Here is a 15,000-nt window from a genome sequence, read left to right on the forward strand (position 1 = left end):
CCCTATTTAATGTCAAGTGATTTGTTTAAGCTTCTGTAAAGTGGTTTAACGATTTCAGCTTGTGGAAGTTATCGACTTATTGTGTCTCATTAAGTCTGAGAGGCAGAAATCTTTTATACCTTATCAATTCTTTCTGCTGCCGAGTCAAATTCTCTGTCAATATTTACAATGTGTATCAGAAATTTCCTGTGTTTCAAAGTTCTCTTTGAAGAAGAAATATAATTATTATTTTGGATAAAGGGAAAATATAATAAGCTAATATTTTTAAAAGATTTTTTATTCAAATATTCTGAAATTACGTATGTATCTTTTAGTTGATCTAATTTTTTATTTTTATATTTGTGGGGTTGATGTTAAAATGTCAATAATCTCTGTGTGAAGTTCTATTTCAAGCGAAATATCTTTATTAATATATACTTTATATAGTATTTGGAGCATAATAATAGCATTATGTTTGGTTGCAGATAGTCCCAACCACCCAGCCACCCAATGGCCACAAGTTCACTGCACTTCTGATGGATTGTCAGTGTAACTCAAGCGGACACAAATACCACGAACGGCATTTCTATATGAAAATACGTGTTTCGCTTTCCGCGTCGGTGTTTACATCGTATGGTCACACACAGGCCCCACCACCACAACAACCACCACCACCACCACATACACAATGTTGATCACAATCTTTTGTTTAATAAATTTCATTCCACTTTGTCTACAAAATACTATTTTCAAGACATCGGTCAATACAAGTCTAACTTAGAAAAATATTTGCCCAACGTGTTTGCACAATGATTGAACCGTACATGAAGGGTTTGAAAGAGAATTTTCAAAGCACGCAGTCACCGCCTCCAAAGCACACGGTCACCTCCTCCTCTGACACACCCGAACTCACTCTCCATGAATATTGGAAGAACACAAGGTATTTCTTAAAGCATCAGCATGTTCCTTGTATTTCTACATGCAAATAGAAATTTTCTTAAAAATTGGTTTAATTTCCACTCCAAAGTACACTGGACAGAAATCGAAACCTAAACGGATGCAAAGCTTTTGATATACAAACAGTAAAGCGTTAAAGGGATAAGAAACCTTTCTAACCTTTCCCCCACTCTTTAGCGCTTAAATAGCGATGCCATTTAAGTGTCTTAATTTCTCACAAGAAAATTGCTGCATTTCATTAAATAGAATTCTACCGATTCTGCCATTCACCGATCGCGCCAAGGGCGGCGGATGGCAGAATTGGTAGAAAGGCGTATGAAGTACATCGCTGTATTTAGTGATGCACTTTTATATTCTGGGTTCAAATCTTGCCACGACCAATTTTGCCTTTCCACTTTTCGGGGACGATATAACAGTCACTTGTCTTATATTGGGACTGACTGAAATTAGTGAATGTCGACACAGGCGAATATTGACACTTGCTAACTGTTGGCGGAGAGAGACTGTTATAGAATGCTGGGCACTATAAGAAGACATGGCCATTGGGTGATGATGATGATGATGAGAGAGTAGCTGACGACAAATATACAATTATATACACATATGTACGAAAATGTTGGCATAAAGTTATATTTTGGCATCGATATATGGCATCGAAAGCAAAGGAAGGAAAATAAGCAACATGTCTGACATCGTCCATTAAGAATTACTTACAGACTCGTTTTTGTTTCAATCATGATAAAAGCTTTGATGAATGATCAACAGGTAAGACATAAAAGACTCAGGTGTTTTGCCATGAAACAGATTCTATCGATATATGGCTTCAACTGTGTACATATGGTTTGACATATATTTCAAGCCATGCTATGGTAGTATTTCCTCCAGTTACTACATATACACTCATAACTATCTCTGTCTGTCTCTCTCTCTCTCTCTCTCTCTCTCTCTCTGTCCCTCTCTGTATATATATATGTGTATGTATAGGTATGCATGTGTGTGTTTGCCTGTGTGCATGTGTGCAGAAAGGAAAGAGAGAATAGGACATAAATCTGTATGTGATTATATGTTTGTACATAAATAAGCGACTATATTACTCGTTCTATATATCCTTGCATGCGCACATCTTTCTGTACACTCTATATACACATTAGCAAGCTGACAATTGTCATACAACAATAGATTTAGGTATGAAACGTCTATGGTATTGATTTCATATTTTGATACAGGATCAACCTGTTCAATCGGATTAACAGCAGGAGTGAAGCCAAATGGTTTCCAGCGACCATCCAGAATCCTATATTCTTTGCTACCGCTTCTTCAGTTCTCTTCAGTTATCGTACGAATATAATCAATAGTCCAAGAGTAGTGGAGTAGCAGATTGTGCAGAGTCAGCTCTATCGTTTATTTCAATATCACCCTTATACGTTCAAGTCTGAAATCTACCGAGGTCAACTACGCGTCGTGTCCGTCTGGCGTCAATATGGAGAGTGCTAAGTATTAAATGCGATCAATTTGATTATTGTCCTTTCCTCAAATTAACCTTTTATAAACATACCTCCAGTTTTTATTCCTATAAATATTTAACCTTACATGAAAATATTTCAATGGACAAGAAATCCTTGAACATCCATTTAGATATGAATTATTAATTGATCAATAAGTCTACTTATTTGGTACAAACCAGCACCTGACTGTTGGGAGAAAATTATCGGAGATTCGTAAACAAAAGTAAGTTTGTATGTCGAGAAGTGAAGTACGTTTTCCCATTTCAACTCGCAGCCATCTTCACAGAAAAGAAAAATAGGTCCGATGGCGTCAAAGCTTGGCTCAAACATCACAACAAACCTTTCATTACTAACGATACACGAATTTTATTATTCTTTTTACTTCTTTCTCGGCGTAAGCATGGTTGAGTGCAGAGATATTTGCTTCCCTACCAGTCCCACTGCGTGGTGCCTTGGGCAAGTGTTTTTTACTATAACCTCGGGCCTACTAAAAACTCGAGAGTGGATTTGGTATACGGAAACTGAAAGGAGCCCGTCATATACGTACATACATACATACATACATACATACATACGCACATACATACATACATACATACATACATACATACATACATACATAAACATTATTTACATTTGACAGATGTTTGTCCTCATCTTGTTTGTTGTTAACACAATGTTTCGGCTGATATACCCTCCAGCTTTCATCATGGGCATATGGTGTAGTGGTTAAGAGCGCAGGCTACTAACCTCAAGAATCTGAGTTCGATTCCAAGCAGTGACCTGAATAATAGTAATAATAATAATAATGATGATGATAATAATAATAATAATAATAATAACATCGAAAAATACATTAGGAATGAGAAGCCAGGTTCGAAATTTCCCCAAGACATCTGATGAAAGCTGGAGGGTCTATCAGCCGAAACGTTGTGTTAACAACAAACAAGATGAGGACAAATATCCGTCAATTGTAAATAATGTAAATAATGTGCATAATTCCTCATCTCTTAAATATAGAACTGCATATATATATATATATATATATATATATATATATATATATATATATATATATATATACATACATACATACATACATACACAAACATTCATCCAAGACTATCCAAGACAATAGAAAAGAGCTGTTTAGCCATGCGGTCATCCACTCACTCTCCAGTTATTTCATTTATTGGTCCTACATTTAGTTGACATATCTAATTCAATCAGTTTTTGAAATAATCGACCATATCTGTATCTGCACAATTATCTATCTATCTATCTATCTATCTATCTATCTATCTATCTATCTTTCTTTCTGTCTGTCTGTCTGTCTGTCTGTCTGTCTCTCTCTCTCTCTCTCTCTCTATATATATATATATCTGTCTGTCTCTTTATATATATTTCCATATATGAATGCACACACACACACACACACACACACACACACACACACACACACACACACACACACACACACAAACACACACACACACACACACATATATATACGTACATTTGTATATATGTACATATATATGTATTGTATATGTACATGCATATGCATATACAGATACATACCTACACATACATGCCCCCCCACACACACACATACACATGAAAGTATATAAAAGAATATTCATGAAATAGCATGCCTTCAAAACGTTGCTGCCTCTACTGTAAGCCGGTAACCCGTTTCGTCAGCCGGCTAATATAACGATGCATAATTAAATTATCGAAATGCAGCTGAGGTGAGAGGAATGCGTGCGTTGTAGGGAAAACACGGTTGTGCATTCATTTATTTTCACTTGGCTTTTAAAATCCTAATGACTTGAAATGCCAGCATGTCTCAACCAACGTACAATTCTCGCCTGGAGTGGTTTGAAATCTCTTAACGAAAAGAAAATAAATACAGTCGGATACACTGCTGTAAGAAATCAGCCGCTCCAAGAAAACGTGAAGGTATTTTAGAATAGGTGACAATGGGATTTGCATACAACTGAATATGACTTATGTGTTAACAGTTTGGCGAGGAAAAGCTGCCTGACGCCACAGTTTGTTGTTATGCGTTACCTCTAGACTATTATTAAATAGTAACGCTAACGACTAAAGACAGAGGAGACGGAAAAGAAATAATGTTGAATTGCATTCTCTTGACGTTGTCAAGGAGCTATGAATTTTTAAGTACATCAGAGTAGGAATAAAAAAAAAAAAAGCAGTGGATAATCTAGAAGAGGCACACATGTCTGTGACAATACAAACATTACTTATTCACCTGACGTCTTGAGATGAAACCTATTAAAAAGATCAAGTGACAACAAATGAAAAACAGCCACGAACAAGTTTATATGTTCAAGGTGGGTTGAAATGCTTGCTAATAATAAAGGTTGGTTGCGGAAGCATCCAGACACCCACCTCCTTCAGAAGTGGCAAAAATCTTGTGAATATATTCTAATGTTTTCGAACAGGAAGACGGCGAATCTCGTTTAAAGTATCGTTATCCTGTGAGGTTTGTTCGACTGTCCGAATGAATAATTAAAGATTTTACATGTAAATAAGTCAGAAAAAATGTAGGAAGAGATGTGATCATGGATTCTTTTATTAGGAGTTTTATTACTTGAAGTCCAATGATGTCATAAACGAAAATGTAAAGCAGACATCAGACGACAACTCCGTCCATTCATGGCTTCTTTGAAATGTAGTTACTTGTTTCTTATGACGTCATTGAATTATTAAATGCGTAATTTCTTTCACTATAAGCCTTTGTTTAGGGAATGGACACCTTCAAGTTGTTAGTTTCTGGCTGCCCTTAGAGAATATTGATGATAGAATTTCCTGGAATACTAATCCCTTTTTAGTGCTAGGTAACTGTATTTAATCAGAATTATATTTACCCTGAACTATATCTACCCTCAATTTACTACTTTTGTTGGGGAAATAAATGTTCCGAGTGAGGATTCAGTCTACGAATCTCTGATGACGAATGGAGATCGATCCGACGGAAACACAGAAAGCTTTTGAACATATAAGGTCTAAAGATGGTGTTTAATGGTTAGGCAAACTCCTATCGCACCTCAGACATTTCCACATTTCATGCAGGTTCACATGTTTTAACTGAGTTCTGGAATGTAAATCGAACAGAGTTGCCATCTTCGCTTTAAGAACGTATTTTTAAAAAATATACGTTTAAAGTTTAGAATTTGATTGGACATTCCAAATACGGTTCTGAATAAATGAATGAATCCAAGAAACGTTGAATCAGGTAAGAATATTAGAATTTACCATTGGTTGTGAGGTGGGAATTCAGGTTACCATGTTGACAACTTTCTTTCAATGTATAAATGAATTTGTAAATTTTTGGTTCTCTATTTTGGCATTTAGAATATAAAATAAATTGATATACACTCCTATATATATATATATATATATATATATATATATATATATATATATATATATATAGGCGTGTATATCAATTTATTTTATATATTTTGGCACAAGGCCAACAGTTTTGGGCAGGGAGGGGTAAGTCGACCCCAGTACTCAACTTGTACTTATCTTATCGACCCCGAAAAGATGAAAAGCAAAGTGGACTTCGGTGGAATTTGAATTCAGAGCGTAAAGACGGGCGAAACGTTATGCCTTGCCTGCTCATTAATCTGCTAGTTCACTGCCTTAATACGCCGGTATATATGGATTGTAAGCTTTGATTATGGGCTCCCATTCATAGTCAAAATAATCGAAACCCCCTTCAATAACAGAAATAGTTAAGTTACCCCCAAAATCGGAATGTAAGAACATCTGATTGATTTCCTTATTCCCGGTGCCTGATTCCGACGGAGACGCCATGGCTGCCATTCATAAGAAAGCATTGTTTCTCTTGGTGTTGCTGGGTTTCAAAATATTTTTGAAAGAAAAATAAAAGGTATTTAACGTGAGAACAGTGCACACACACACACACACACACACACACACACACACACACACACACACACACACACACACACACAATACGTGCATGCACAACCCCAGGAACAAACAAAAATGGCGATATATGTATAGTCGTGCACACACACACACGTACATGCAGAAAAGCAAGCGTGTATAGAGACGCATAAACAGGAATATACAGCCAGAGATAAATGCAGCATGACTTAAATACCAAATAACACAATGGGATATTTAGATTAATTGGTGGAGTGGTGTGTTAGCATTTATTCGGAACTGTAAAAACTTTAAAATTCATTGACGTGAATATAAACATCTGGTTTGATCCAGCAGCAACGAAACAGTTTTTCATTGGGATTTTGTCTGTTGCAAAATAAACTAAATGTATCGTAAGAATGTTTGATCGATTACTTGAAGAGAAGGAGAATAATAATTAAGAAAAAAAAAAGGGTTGTTTCGAGAACGAAAATTGTGTAGATTTTAAAATAAAATGACTCCAACGATTCGAACTGAAATAAATGAATAAATAAATAAACGATAGAGCAAATAGTCGTCGTCGTCGGTTGGTGTAAATTACTGAAAATAGTAAATAGAAAATAAATAAGCGAAAAGTAACGCAAACACTCAGAAATAGTTTGCATAACGAAGTAAGAAATGAAAGAAACATGAGCTGTAAATTAGCATAAAAATAGTTTTGCTTCCAAATGAAATGCTTGCGTCTCTGATCTCTCTCCTCGCCAAAAGAACGTTTGAATAAATGTTGTAATTTTTAATATTAAATACGTAATATATGGTACAATTATAAACAGGGAAACATATTTAGCCATTTCTCCGCAGACTGAGAAAAAAAAACGATGAAAGGTCTTAATCGATTTTCGAACCTTATTGGGTTCTGATCAGAGGCGTCGTCATCACTTTGACAATCTCCAGAGAAAGAATCAGCCAAACTGTTCATATACTCAATAAATGCAGCAGTTACTCTATGGAGGAGTCCCTAATTCGCATACCGAAAGTGTTGAACACTCTGTAAATACCAACGGCCCGTGAACGGGGATTTTATTCCTCACAGTATCAAGGTATGATATATATAGTGAGAATTTACAAAAAAAAAAAAAAAAAAACAGGCTAAAAGACAAAGACGGGTGTGTAAACAACAAACAGATATGTTAGTTTAACACTCGGGATGTGAGAAAGTCTTTTACGTTCCGAGTCTACGTTCTTCAACAGAAAGGAACACAGAAATAAATAGCGAGTAAAAATAGAAAATGTTTGGTGGTTAGCGGTCTATCATGGCGAAGGCCGGACAGAGGGGTCACACAGGAGAGCTATATATATATATACATACATATATATATATATATGTACGGGTGTGTAAACAACAAACATGTTTTATTTTAACGCTTGGGAAGTGAGAAAGTCTTTTACGTTTCGAGCCTACGCTCTTCAACATAAAGGGACCCAGAAATAAACAGGGAGAGAAAACAGAAAAGGTTTAGTGGCTAGCGATCTATACGTAACATATGGTTATATTCAGGAATCCAAAGCGAAAGTCTAAGGACGGTTGCTTTTTATAGGACGTTACGGAAAAGGTACCAGGGAGCTCTGTCCCCGTGGCCCCGCCCAGGTATAGTGAGCGAGCAAGATGGTTGGCTGTTGGATGCCACAGCTTTGCCAATGGTAGCATGGTTGCATACAGGGCTCTAGAAATGAGTCTTTGGTTCATTTCATAAGTGTTCTTGTAATTTAAGGGTCGTTTAGTAAGTAGAGGAACATAACAGTAAAATGTATAACAGAAACAGAAATCCTTTAAACAGAAATCCTTTAAACAGAAATGGCATCATGTTATGAAGACTTTACTTTTATGAACATTTTCAGTTCCAGATGCTGTAAAATGAAAAAAAAAAAGGGGGAACTGTTGAGAGGATTTTTATGAAACAGACAACAATAGGGGAACTGAAATAATTCCAGAATTAACAACCGGCGTCTGCACAACGTAAAATGTCTGAAGTTATTGCGAACACAGAGGCTGCTATGAATTATTACGAGTAAATGATGAAAATGGTCCCCGAAGGAGACCACACATCGAAACAAATATTGAATGTTGATAAAAGTGGAAAGCGCATGTATGCTGATACGAATACTGATGTCAAATTTTGCTCGGCCTGCTATCCATTCTGCCTGCTCACCGCCCGCCCATCAACATAGATCTTAGAAATATAAATAAACGGTGAGTGGCCAGCATCTTTAGCACCTCGGGCAAAACTGCTTGGCGGTATGTCGTGTGTCTCGATTTTCTGAATTCAAATGCCATCGAATTCGACTTTGCATTTCCTCCTATCGTGATCGATAAAATAAGTACCAGCTGAACAATGTGGGGTGGTTGGGGGTAGGGGTGTAATTGGCTTACCCCTTCCTCGAAATTGCTGGCCTAGCGTCAAAACCTGAATTCAATATAAATACCATTCATATTCATTTATATTTCAAAAGCAAACCTTTATCATTAAGAGATTACAACGCAAAATCAATTTCGAAACCATCTTTTGTTTTCCATAAAATATACATATTCAACAATCATTTTACAAACTCTTAGTAAACGCTTCATTAATACGTAATGTCTCTTGATTAGTGACCAATATTCACCTCCACCGGAATTTCTCAATTAACCATATTAAATAAGTGATGTCATACAATGTTTATACTAAGCATGCGGTGATGTCATTATTATTCTGTCAACCGTGTTATTGTTGTCTTACCAATATATTTCACTCCATGAAATGAAAGAGACAACCCAATCACCCTCGCATCCTTCATCATCATCATCATCATCATCTCATTATTATTATTGTTATTATTATTATTATTATTATTATTATTATTATTATTATTATTATTATTATTATTATTGATGCAAAATTTTCGTTCTGGGAATTTTGGATTAATTATGACATCTTTTATATATATATATATATATAATATATATATATATATATATATATATATATATATATATATATATATATATATATATATATATATACATATATATATTTACAGATACATATATTTACACATACATATATTTACACATACATATATATATATATACACACACACACACACACACACACATATATGTATGTTTGTGTGTGTGCACACGCATGTGCACTGAAATAAATCCCCACTGGTGATAGTTCGCTGATATTAAATAGAGTGTTAAACGCATATAGTACGAACCTTACCAGCTCCACCCTGTTCGGCTGTGGCTAATGGATTTGTTGAGTATAGAAACGGGTTTGGATGCTTATTTCCCTGGGAGTTGTCCAGTGACGCCGGCAGCTCTGATTAGAAGTCAATAAGTTTTGAAAATCGATTAAAACTGTTCATTAGTTTTCCAATATACGGAGAAATAGTTAAATTTGTTTCGATTGTACTACTGTACACACACACACACACACACACACACACACACACACACACACACACACACACGCACACACACATACGCACACACACACACACGCACACGCACACACACACATACGCACACACACACACACACGCACACACATACTCACACGCACACGTATGTGGCTGAAACTAATTGATGTTCTTTTAATTTACTCTTTGTTGACCCAAATACTTCCGGTTCACTTCCACTAAACAGAATCTCACCCGTTTCGCTCTTTCACCTTCAAGATTCCCTGCAAGCACCTGATGAACTCTTGGCAGCTCACTGTAGAGTCCATCTCTTAGGCCAAGAACAGACTGCTACTCTGATAATCCCTCAACCTTCTTCAATCTTGAATATTTCAGCTGGTTGATTGGTTATTTCAGATTGTGATTAGAGCTTGATTGGTTGATGATGGCTTCATTGTGTTTAGCCTTTAGTTCTGTCATCGAATCGCTGAGAATGTCTTTCAGAAAAGAGTTAACTTCTTCGATTTAGTATCTGAGACGGTCACCGCACTTCTCTTTAGAAATCTTTTCTTTTAGAAGCAAGTACAGCTGGGGTCCGTTAAGGTCTTATATTGTTCTTTGAAGATTCGAAGATCTTTGCAGAATTAATATATTTTTGGTGGTTCCACTGCTTTTATAAGTAATTCGCTTCATAGCACTTTTCGTGGCGAAACCATTCGGAGGCGTCGGCGACAATGATGACAGACACAGTCGGAAGTCAGTTGTTTGCAGTTTCTGCGGAAATGGTTTCAATACTGTTAACAACGTCTGTCAAATAGCTGACATTCATTCCTTTTGCAGGTTGGGTGCCGATTCTTAAGCTTCTGGTATCGAATGCTTTCGCGTGGGTTAGAAGACTGTAAAACGTGGCGATTCTGGGTTCTGTGGACTGACTCTTCACCCTGTTTATTCTACATCTCAGCCGGCCTAAGGGTTCCACGCAACTTCTAGTTTCTTTGCTTTATTCTTTTTGCATGTGTGTGTTTGTGTGTATACGATGCGAAGGTGTATATTTATATATATATTTATATACATATATATATATGGAAAAAAAGTCAAGGTAGAAAATGCTAAAATAATTTTATAAAAAACATTTCAGTACCAGTTTCGGCCATTGAGACTTTTTCACCTCTAAGTATGGAAAACAATTAAATTTTGGAGAAATGAAATGAAAAGTATTTTAAAAGAATATTTGCATAGTATTCAAATACAAGGAGCATTTTCCTGTTTCTGCCTGTCTCTGTCTCTGTATTTGAATACTATGCAAATATTCTTTTAAAAAACTTTTTTTTATTTTTCCGAAATTGAATTGTTTTCTATAATTAGAGTTGGAAAAGTCTCAATGACTGAAACCGGTACTGAAATGTCTTTTATAAAATTATTTTAGCATTATCTACCTTGACTTTTTTTTCCATATATATATCAACTCATGTGTTACTTTTCAACCTTCTACACACGCACACACACACACACACACACACACACACACACACACACACACACACACACACACACATATATATGCGAAAACGAGTATTACCAATTGGTTGATAGCTGATGAAGAATTAGTGACCTTCTGTGTTTCTCCATCGTCCGGTTATACGTTATGTCGTTTATTTATTTACCATACATTCTTCATTTATTATATATATGCATGTGTGTATGTATATATATATATATATATATATATATATATGCTTGGCACCAGTGATGTCGCTACTCATGTCAACAGCTGAATGAAATGAAGCAACGTGAAATAAAGTGTCTTGCTCAAGAACACAACACGTAGCCCAGTCCGGGAACCGAAATCACAACCTCATGATCGTAAGTTCGACGCTCTAACCACTGTGTGTATATACATACATATATATTCATACATACGTACATACATACATACATACATATATATATATGTATATATATATATATATATATATATATATATATATATATATATATATATATATATATATATATATATATATATATATATATATATATACATATATATATGCTTGTGCCTCTGTGTATTTAAGTATAAGGTAATTTACAAGATGGCATGTGAGTCAGCTGTCTGCTCTAACGTCTTTGACAAAGCTACTATAACCATTAATGTTTCAGCCAAAAGCTATGACTAACCATTTATAGAACTGACAACCTACATAAAAATGGCGATCAATTCTTATAGACAATATATTATGTTTAATATAGCAGTGATATTGCTGTACGAGCATTGATATTAAAGTATCAATGTCGACGGATAATATACAAAATGCTATGTATTTTCTTAAGGACTGCGAGTTAGTAGTGTAGCAGCCTGCTATGTCCGTGGCGACATATTTAGCTATGAAATTGTTGAGTTAAGCGGCAAATAAATATGGAAGGAAAGAAACATCTCAACGCTATTATTATTACAAGTGCTGTAAAATTGAACTAAGACATTCTCTCTATAACCGATCTTTTAAGTGTATATAAGTGTATGTTATCTAATGTAGGTTTTTTTTTTCTTATTTGACGAAGCTGTGGCTTTTATCTCAAGGAAATCAAATGCTCGTACAGTGGATCTCTTGTTTCTAGTTATGTTTAATTCAGCTTTCATTCTGGGCGGCTGTTGCGTAATTAACTTTCCTTTTGATGTATTATACCAGGAGGAGGTCTCCAACGCTGCCCCTGTTATTCACCGGTTCCCATACAACCCAGTTACAGAACAAGACTGTTCCGCCAATTACCATATGACGGCTTATGACCAATAGTTGTACATGACTTCAATAATATTCATAAATATGCAACGCAAATATTTAGGACAGAATTCAGCATCCAGAAGATGGTTTTCACATTGTGTCGGGTACAAATTTCTTACTGCATACATTGTTCGCTAATTTGGGATCGGCTTTACACCTCACCACGCACTAATGTGATATTCTCGGAGATTTTAAGGTGGTAATAGGGTCTTTTAGCTTCATATTTCTTGCAGTGCGTGGTGAGGCGTAAAGCCGATCCCTTGTTATAATTATGTATATAATTATAAAATATTTTGTACACATACATATATATAAATATAAGATCGAAGGATCAGGATGTAGGAAGAAAGTGAGCTTGAAAAAATCCATAGTGAAAACGAAAAGCAACTTTCAGGAACGATAATAGTTTATTGAGACGGAAGGTTGTGGATTTTTTCCGTATCGAAGTACGATGAGCTGAAAAAGGTTCTTTGTATATTTCACCGTAGGCAGCCAGGGTTCTCGGGTATACGAATAAGAACACAAGAGTTAAAGAATGGAGTAGATAAGCTCGGGGTTGCATGTGTTTCATAGCGAGCGGAACCTCAGAAGTGGTAAATAACTAAGCGAGGTGTATACTGCACCTACACTATTCTCTCCCTCTCTATGTATATATACATAGAGAGTGGGGGGAGGGGAGAGAAATAGATAGATAGATAGATAGAGATAGATAATAGATACATAAATAATTTTGATATAAGACGAAAACTTCACTAACCGCTGCTAAGATGCTTGCGTTGCCGGTCTCTTGGAAGGTGAACCTCGGAGTAAAAGTCAGAGAAGTTAGTCAGCTGACAATAAGCTCTACTCTGCCATTTTGTCTCTTCATCGATTTGAATCAACAATAAATGATTATTATTAAAATATTTAAATGAATGCTGGTTCTAACTGAATTGGCAATTAACGATCTTAATTGCACTATAGAATCTTAGAATAATCGTTCCTAGGCAATAATTAAAACCCATATTTTATAAAATAATTTAATAATAGTTATAATTCAGTTACATTTTGTTGCTTGGAATTAACAGATGTTATTGGCAGTAGCGCTGCTGAAGCGAATCGAAAAACTCAACATTTGATGACACGACAGCACTAATAAGGGAAACAATAACTATGATAATTAATTATCATTAATTATAATGCAATAAAAGGTAGCGAGCTGACTGAATCGTTAACACGCCGGTCAAACTGCTTCAGGACATTTCTGACCGCTTTACGTTCTGAGTTCAAACTCGCCCCAAATTTCAGGCCTTGTGCCTATAATAAGAAAGGTTTGATTATAATACAGTATGCGGCAGAAGTAACGCCCTTTTTGTATTTAATAATTATTTTTTTAGTATATAAATGTTTTTATAGTAATTTTTTATTGAACACAAATTTATTGCATTACTTAAAGAAATGAATAATAAACTAATGAAAAGAAATCGCACAAGTTTTCGGAAATTTTCTAAGTATTCTTTCATCAAAATAACATGATTCAATGTGAAAGGGCGTTACTTCTGCCGCTCCCTGTATAATATTCCAGCTATTATTGCGCTGAGCTCCAACCCCGCTACGGTCACTTCGCCTTTTTCTTCTATTGAGGGTCGATAAAATAAAGTATCAGTCAATGTAATCGATAAATTATCCCCTGAAATTGCTGGTCTTTTAGCAAAAAATATTGATCATATATTATAATTGTCTCTAATTTAGACACAAGGCCAGCAATCTTAATGGGAGGATTTAGCGATTACATTGACTGGATTGGTATTTTGTGTTATCGAAACCCGAAAAGAAGATGATTAAAGTTGGCCTCGGCCGTATTTGAACCTAAAAGGTAAAGAGCTGAAATCAATTACATTTTCTTCGACCTTCTGACCATTCCGTCAACTCTGATCATCTCGTTTCTTACAATATCCGCATGAGCATTAAACAACGCTGGATTTATTATTTTCTACTCTAGGCACAAGGTCCGAATCTTTTAGGAAGGGGCCCAGTCAATTAGATCGACCCCAGTACGCAACTGGTACTTAATTTATCGACCCCGAAAGGATGAAAGACAAAGTCGACCTCGGCGGAATTTGAACTCAGAACGTAACGGCAGACGAAATACCTATTTCTTTACTGCCCACAAGGGGCTACACACAGAGGGGACAAACAAGGACAGACAAACGGATTAAGTCGATTATATCGACCCCAGTGCGTAACTGGTACTTAATTTATCGACCCCGAAAGGATGAAAGGCAAAGTCGACCTCGGCGGAATTTGAACTCAGAACGTAACGGCAGACGAAATACCGCTAAGCATTTCGCCCGGCGTGCTAACCGCTTCTGCCAGCTCGCTGCCTTTAACGGTGTGCTTAACGTTTCTGCCAGCTCCTCGTCGTCTTTCAGCGC

General features: G+C 35.9%; 1 protein-coding gene and 1 long non-coding RNA gene across 4 annotated transcripts in view; one reads left to right on the forward strand and one right to left on the reverse strand.

Annotated features, from left to right (window-relative positions):
• The window catches only part of LOC128247887 (uncharacterized), a 7,184-nt gene extending 2,064 nt beyond the window's left edge, over positions 1–5,120 (reverse strand). The window contains exon 1 of the long non-coding RNA XR_008264194.1: positions 4,857–5,120. This is a non-coding gene — a long non-coding RNA (uncharacterized LOC128247887). The remainder of the gene's footprint in view (positions 1–4,856) is intronic.
• LOC106867823 (uncharacterized) overlaps positions 1–15,000 on the forward strand; it is a 362,348-nt gene that overhangs the window by 20,103 nt on the left and 327,245 nt on the right. For 2 of the 3 annotated variants that reach the window (XM_089353055.1, XM_014912848.3), the window contains exon 1: positions 5,172–5,703. The exons of the other annotated variant lie outside the window; for it this stretch is intronic. The gene's annotated coding sequence lies outside the window, so the exon portion shown is untranslated. Of the gene's footprint in view, positions 1–5,171; positions 5,704–15,000 lie in introns of those variants that run through there. 3 annotated transcript variants of the gene reach the window in all.

The sequence above is a fragment of the Octopus bimaculoides genome, chromosome 5 (genome assembly GCF_046866305.1).
Source record: "Octopus bimaculoides isolate indiv1 chromosome 5, ASM4686630v1, whole genome shotgun sequence".
Lineage (NCBI taxonomy): Eukaryota > Metazoa > Mollusca > Cephalopoda > Octopoda > Octopodidae > Octopus > Octopus bimaculoides.